Source organism: Ranitomeya imitator, chromosome 1 (genome assembly GCF_032444005.1).
Source record: "Ranitomeya imitator isolate aRanImi1 chromosome 1, aRanImi1.pri, whole genome shotgun sequence".
NCBI classification, from domain to species: Eukaryota; Metazoa; Chordata; class Amphibia; order Anura; family Dendrobatidae; genus Ranitomeya; species Ranitomeya imitator.
In genome coordinates, this window is record NC_091282.1 from 651,556,101 (window position 1) to 651,562,873 (window position 6,773).

The window sequence follows — 6,773 nt, forward strand, 5'->3', positions numbered from 1 at the left end:
GAGACTGGCCAACCACTATGCATGAGGTACTCTCTAGCTGAATTTGTTTATGAGGTTACTCTCCCTGACACTGAGGGGGCAGTCTGTGTGGAACTGTATAAATGGGTTCTCTCTGTCTGTCCCCCTTTATGAGGTACTGTGAGGCAGTGAGGGGGGTCATATACGAGGGCCAGTATGTGTCCTCCAGGATGTGCATATATAGACATACTAAACCCACTGGAGTGCTCTGTAATTACAGTCACAGAAGTGGTTACAATGCAGAATAAAAGAGAGTGTGGATTCAGTTAAACTATTTGACCAAGTCAGATTTAGGAAAATCCGACATGTGTACAGGGGTATTCTCTGGCTGTCACTGTGTACAGGGGTATTCTCTGGCTGTCACTGTGTACAGGGGTATTCCCTGGCTGTCACTGTGTACAGGGGTATTCTCTGGCTGTCACTGTGTACAGAGGTATTCTCTGGCTGTCACTGTGTACAGGGGTATTCTCTGGCTGTCACTGTGTACAGGGGTATTCCCTGGCTGTCACTGTGTACAGGGGTATTCTCTGGCTGTCACTGTGTACAGGGGTATTCTCTGGCTGTCACTGTGTACAGAGGTATTCTCTGGCTGTCACTGTGTACAGGGGTATTCTCTGGCTGTCACTGTGTACAGGGGTATTCTCTGGCTGTCACTGTGTACAGGGGTATTCTCTGGCTGTCACTGTGTACAGGGGTATTCTCTGGCTGTCACTGTGTACAGGGGTATTCTCTGGCTGTCACTGTGTACAGGGGTATTCTCTGGCTGTCACTGTGTACAGGGGTATTCTCTGACTGTCACAGTGTATAGGGATATTCTCTGTCACTGTGTATACGGGTATTCTCTGACTGTCACTGTGTATATGGGTATTCTCTGACTGTCACTGTGTATATGGGTATTCTCTGACTGTCACTGTGTATAGGGATATTCTCTGACTGTCACTGTGTATACGGGTATTCTCTGTCACTGTGTATAGGGGTATTCTCTGGCTGTCACTGTGTATATGGGTATTCTCTGACTGTCACTGTGTATATGGGTATTCTCTGACTGTCACTGTGTATAGGGATATTCTCTGACTGTCACTGTGTATACGGGTATTCTCTGACTGTCACTGTGTATAGGGGTATTCTCTGGCTGTCACTGTGTATACGGGTATTCTCTGATTGTCACTGTGTATAAGGGTATTCTCTGACTGTCACTGTGTACAGGGGTATTCCTTGGCTGTCACTGTGTACAGGGGTATTCTCTGATCGTCGCTGTGTATAGGGGTATTCTCTGACTGCCACGGTGTATAAGGGTATTCTCTGGCTGTCACTGTGTATGGGGGTGTTCTTTGGCTGTCACTCTGTACAGGGGTATTCTCTGATTGTCGCTGTGTATATGGGTATTCTCTGGCTGTCACTGTGTACAGGGGTATTCTCTGGCTGTCACTGTGTACAGGGGTATTCTATGGCTGTCACTGTGTACAGGGGTATTCTCTGGCTGCCACTGTGTACAGGGGTATTCTCTGGCTGTCGCTGTGTATATGGGTATTCTCTGGCTGTCACTGTGTACAGGGGTATTCTCTGGCTGTCACTGTGTACAGGGGTATTCTATGGCTGTCACTATGTATAGGGGTATTCTCTGGCTGCCACTGTGTACAGGGGTAATCTCTGTCTGTCGCTGTGTACAGGGGTATTCTCTGGCTGTCACTGTGTACAGGGGTATTCTCTGTCGCTGTGTACAGGGGTATTCTCTGGCTGTCGCTGTGTACAGGGGTATTCTCTGGCTGTCACTGTGTACAGGAGTATTCTCTGGCTGTCACTGTGTATTGAGGCACTTTTAGATTGACTAAGAATACCCCTATAAACCTTGTCAAACACTATTCATAGGAGCACTCTTTGTCTGGCACTGTTTATGAGGACCCTAGCACTCTATCTCAAGGTTTACAGGGGCACTCTCGGGCTCACTCTTTTTATGAGAGTGCTCTATGGCTGGCACTGCATGTAGGGACATTCTCCATTTGGCACTGTTTTTAGGGGCACTCCCTGACTGACCCTATTAATGACTCCCTTTATTACAAAGTGGCTTTTGTGGTAGATGCCCAGGGACAACCTTTGCCTGTGAGTGCTGCAGGGGGTACAGCGTTTACTCAGCAAGCCACCCTGCCCATATACATAGTATATACAGAAGAGACATACGATGGCTCCGTATCTGGACACGGCTCTGTCACAGTTCCAGGGAACAAATGGCTGACTGACAGCCAAAGACAAAGCCTGTAACTGTATCGTGTACTAAACCGGCAGTACATCGGATACTGGGAGTGTCTGGGCTTATACCCAAAGCCCCAGCAGGTTCAGTCCTCTGTGTATATAGCGCAGTGCCTCACCCTCTGGGCAGAACTGGGTTCTTTAGGATGAGATTACTGGATTCCTTGCTTCTCCATTGATTATTCTCCATCCTGGTGCTTTGTAAGCCATAACTGGTTCTGCGGAGGCCGGACTATGCAAATGGAAAAAGATTCCAGTCTATTGTACAACATAATCAGAGGGTGCGATTTTACAGGGGTTATCCCATGGAAATAATAGGTGATAAATAAATGATAGGTGACAGACATCACTCGGCTCAGTCCCTATCATGACTGTAGGAGTGGTCATGCATGCCATGCTGGGGACCCCCCATTCTTGTGATTGGAGCAGGGTCTCAGAAATCATACTTCTACTATATAATTGTCTAAGGGTCACTTCTGTCTTTCTGTCTGTCCTTCTGTCTGTCACGGATATTCATTGGTCGCGGCCTCTGTCTGTCATGGAATCCAAGTCGCTGATTGGTCGTGACAAAACGCCCACGACCATTGCCACGACCAATCAGCGACGGCCACAGTCCGGCGGCAATATGGCCGCTCTTTTCTCCCCGCAGTCAGTGCCTGCTCCATACTCCCCTCCAGCCATCCAGTCAGCCCTCACACAGGGTTAATGCCAGCGTTACCGGAGCGTGGTGTAACGCACTCCGGTTACGCAGCTATTAACCCTGTGTGATCAACTTTTTACTATTGATGCTGCGCATGCAGCATCAATAGTAAAAAGATCTAATGTTACAAATAATAATAATAAAACGTTATTCTCACCCCCCGACGTGTCGCCCTGTCCTCGGCAGTGCAAGCGGCAGGTTCCGGTGCTAAGGATGGTATGTGAGACGTCATCACAGGTCCTGAGCTCATACCAACCCTGGGACCGGAAGCTGCCGCGTGCACCGCACACAGGCGACAGAACTACAAGGGGCCCTCGGAAGGTGAGTATAGATTCAAGATTCAAAGAAGCTTTATTGGCAGGACCAAATACACATCAGTTTTGCCAAAGCAAGTGTATAGAGGCAATAGGGACTGTGGGGATGTTGGGTAGGAGCTGTAAGGAAGGTGGATGGGGGCAGATCCAGGGTATGGGCTATAGTCCATGGCATAGGGAAGGTGGATGGGGGCAGATCCATTGTGGGGGCTATAGTCCATGGCATCATAGTTCTCTTTCTCGCAGTCTATGACATTCGCTCACATACCGCGCTGCTATCTCCACCGCTCTCTCTTCTTCTCCCAGCAGGATATAGGTTTTCTCTTCCTCCTTCATGGTGATGAAGTCCGGGAAGAGATGTGAGAGTCTCCTGAAGTGAGTGTCCCTCACTGCTGAGTATTTGGAGCAGTGTAGCAGGAAGTGGGTTTCATCCTCTATGGCCTCCTGATCACAGTGTTGGCACAGTCTTTCCTCCTTGGGCTTGTAGTTCTCCCTGTGTCGGCCACATTCGATGGCCAGACTGTGGGCACTGAGTCTATATCGGCTCAGGATCTTGCGATCTCTAGAGTCCGGGAGTTTCTCCAGATATGGAGCCAGTCTGTAGTCTCTCTGTAGACTCCGGTACATGGTTAGTTTCTGTGAGCTGATGATATCATTCTTCCAGTCACTGACATACCTCTCCTGGCCTTCGTCTGCCATCTTCCTGATTCCGGCTTTTGTTAGGTTGTTGTGATTGGTGTTCTGGTCCGGTTGGGTATGGCTGGGCTGTTCCGAGGGTTCTGGTTTTTCTGTTTCACCTACATGTATCAGGGCTTTATGGTGATGGGAGCTTGGATTGCTCCTATGCAGGTGAGCCCGGAATGACAGCGCCCTCTTTAGAACTATTAGGTGTAGAGGGAATCTGCCCAGCTCGGCCCGACAAGCACAGTTGGAGGTGCTCCGATGGACCTGGAGAAGGTACTTGCAGAATTCCAGGTGGAATATTTCTGTTGGACTGGAATCCCACCTTGACCAGTCTGGGTAGGTGTGAGGACCCCAGACTTCGCTGCCATACAGGAGGATTGGGGCGATGATGGAGTTGAAGATTTTTAGCCAGACCCTCACTTGTGGCTTCAGATGTTAGAGTTTCCTTTGGATGGCAAAGAAGGTTTTGCAGGCCTTGTCTTTCAGGGTCTCTATAGCTTGTTTGAAGCTCCCTGACCGGTGAATCTCTAGGCCCAGGTAGGTATATTTGTCCGTTCCTGTGAGGTCGCAGTTGTTGAGGACAAATGATGGGTGCTGGTCTGATCTTCTCTTTTTCCTCTGGAACACCATGGTGTTGGTTTTCTTTAGGTTGACCGGTAGAGCCCAGGTGGAGCTGAATTTCTCTAGGATGTTCAGGTTGTCCTGGAGGCCTTTCTCGGTTGGTGACAGCAGCAGCAGGTCATCTGCATACAGCAGGAATTTCACCTGAGCGTCGTGGAGGGTGAGACCTGGTGCTGAGGAGGATTCCAGGGCGGTAGCCAGCTCGTTGATGTAAATGTTGAAGAGTGTTGGTCTTAGGCTGCAGCCTTGTCTGACTCTGCAGCTCTGCTGGAAATAAGCAGTTCTTCTGCCGTTCACACTCACGCTGCAGCGGTTCTCGATGTAGGAGCTTTTGATGACATCATAGGTCTTTCCTCCTATTCCGCTCTCCAGCAGTTTCCGGAATAAGCCCGAGTGCCACACTGAATCAAAGGCCTTTTTAAAGTCCACAAAGCAGATAGCAGATATATATCTTCCCATTCTTTGTATTGTAGACGTGTCTCTGAATGAGGCTGTACAGAGTATAGATGTGGTCAGTGGTGCGGTGGTTCGGCATGAACCCTGCTTGGCTCTTGCTGAGGACGTTGTGCTCGGTGAGGAAGGTGAGGATCCTCTTGTTCAGGATACTGTTGAACAGTTTTCCCAGGTTGCTGCTGACACATATGCCTCTGTAGTTGGCTGGGTCATATGTTGTGAATTCTGTGGTCACAAGTGGTATTGCAGTCTCTGGGCGTCCTCCCTCAGGTGTTTTAGTGAGCTCGTTGGCTGCCTTGCTATTTAGCTCCACCTGAGTCTGTCTTCCTTGCTCCTTGTCAATGTTCCAGTGTTGGATCTGAGCTACTGCATCTTTCCTTGGGCCTGCTGCTCTGCTAGATAAGTGCTTCTAGTTTGTTTTCTGTTTTTTCTGTCCAGCTTGTTATTGTCTTTTGCTGGAAGCTCTGAGAAGCAAAGGGGTGCACCGCCGTGCTGTTAGTTCGGCACGGTGGGTCTTTTTTGCCCCTTTGCGTGGTTTTCGTTTTAGGGTTTTTTGTAGACTGCATAGTTCTCTTTGCTATCCTCGCTCTGTCTAGAATATCGGGCCTCACTTTGCTGAATCTATTTCATTCCTACGTTTGTCTTTTCATCTTGCTAACAGTCATTATGTGTGGGGGCTGCCTATTCCTTTGGGGTATTTCTCTGAGGTAAGTCAGGCTTGTATTTCTATCTTCAGGCTAGTCAGCTCCTCAGGCAGTGCCGAGTTGCATAGGTAGTGATAGGCGCAATCCACTGCTGCTTCCAGTTGTGTGAGGACAGTTCAGGTACTGCAGTCTACAGAGATTCCACGTCTCAGAGCTCGTCCTATTGTTTTGGGTTTTTGCCAGATCTCTGTATGTGCGCTGATTACTGCACGCTGTGTTGCCTGATTGCCAGCCATAACAGTACAAGGAGCCGATTCAATGATTTCCAATAGAGGGAAAAAAGAAATCCTGACATCATTTTTTTTTCTTAGCTCTGTCTTCAGTCTTTTTTTTCCCCTAGACATTAGAGTGCTTCAGGACACAGCTGTGGACATGGATATTCAGGCTCTGTGCTCCTCAATGGATAATCTCGTTGTAAATGTACAAAAGATTCAAGATACTATTGATCAGAAATCGATGCTAGAACCAAGAATTCCGATTCCTGATTTGTTTTTTGGTGACAGAACTAAGTTCCTGAGCTTCAGAAATAATTGTAAGCTATTTTTGGCCTTGAAACCTCATTCTTCTGGTAATCCTATTCAACAGGTTTTGATTATTATTTCTTTTTTGCGTGGCGACCCACAGGACTGGGCGTTTTCTCTTGCACCAGGAGATTCTGCATTGAGTAATATTGATGCATTTTTCCAGGCGCTGGGATTGCTTTACGATGAGCCTAATTCAGTGGATCAAGCTGAGAAAAATCTGCTGGCTTTATGCCAGGGTCAGGATGATGTAGAACTATATTGTCAGAAATTTAGAAAATGGTCAGTACTCACTCTGTGGAATGAATCTGCACTAGCGGCTTTGTTCAGAAAGGGTCTCTCTGAAGCTCTTAAGGATGTAATGGTGGGATTTCCTATGCCTGCTGGTTTGAATGAGTCTATGTCCTTGGCCATTCAGATCGGTCGTCGCTTGCGCGAGCGTAAATCTGTGCACCATCTGGCGGTATTGTCTGAGAGTAAGCCTGAGCCTATGCAGTGCAACAGGACTATG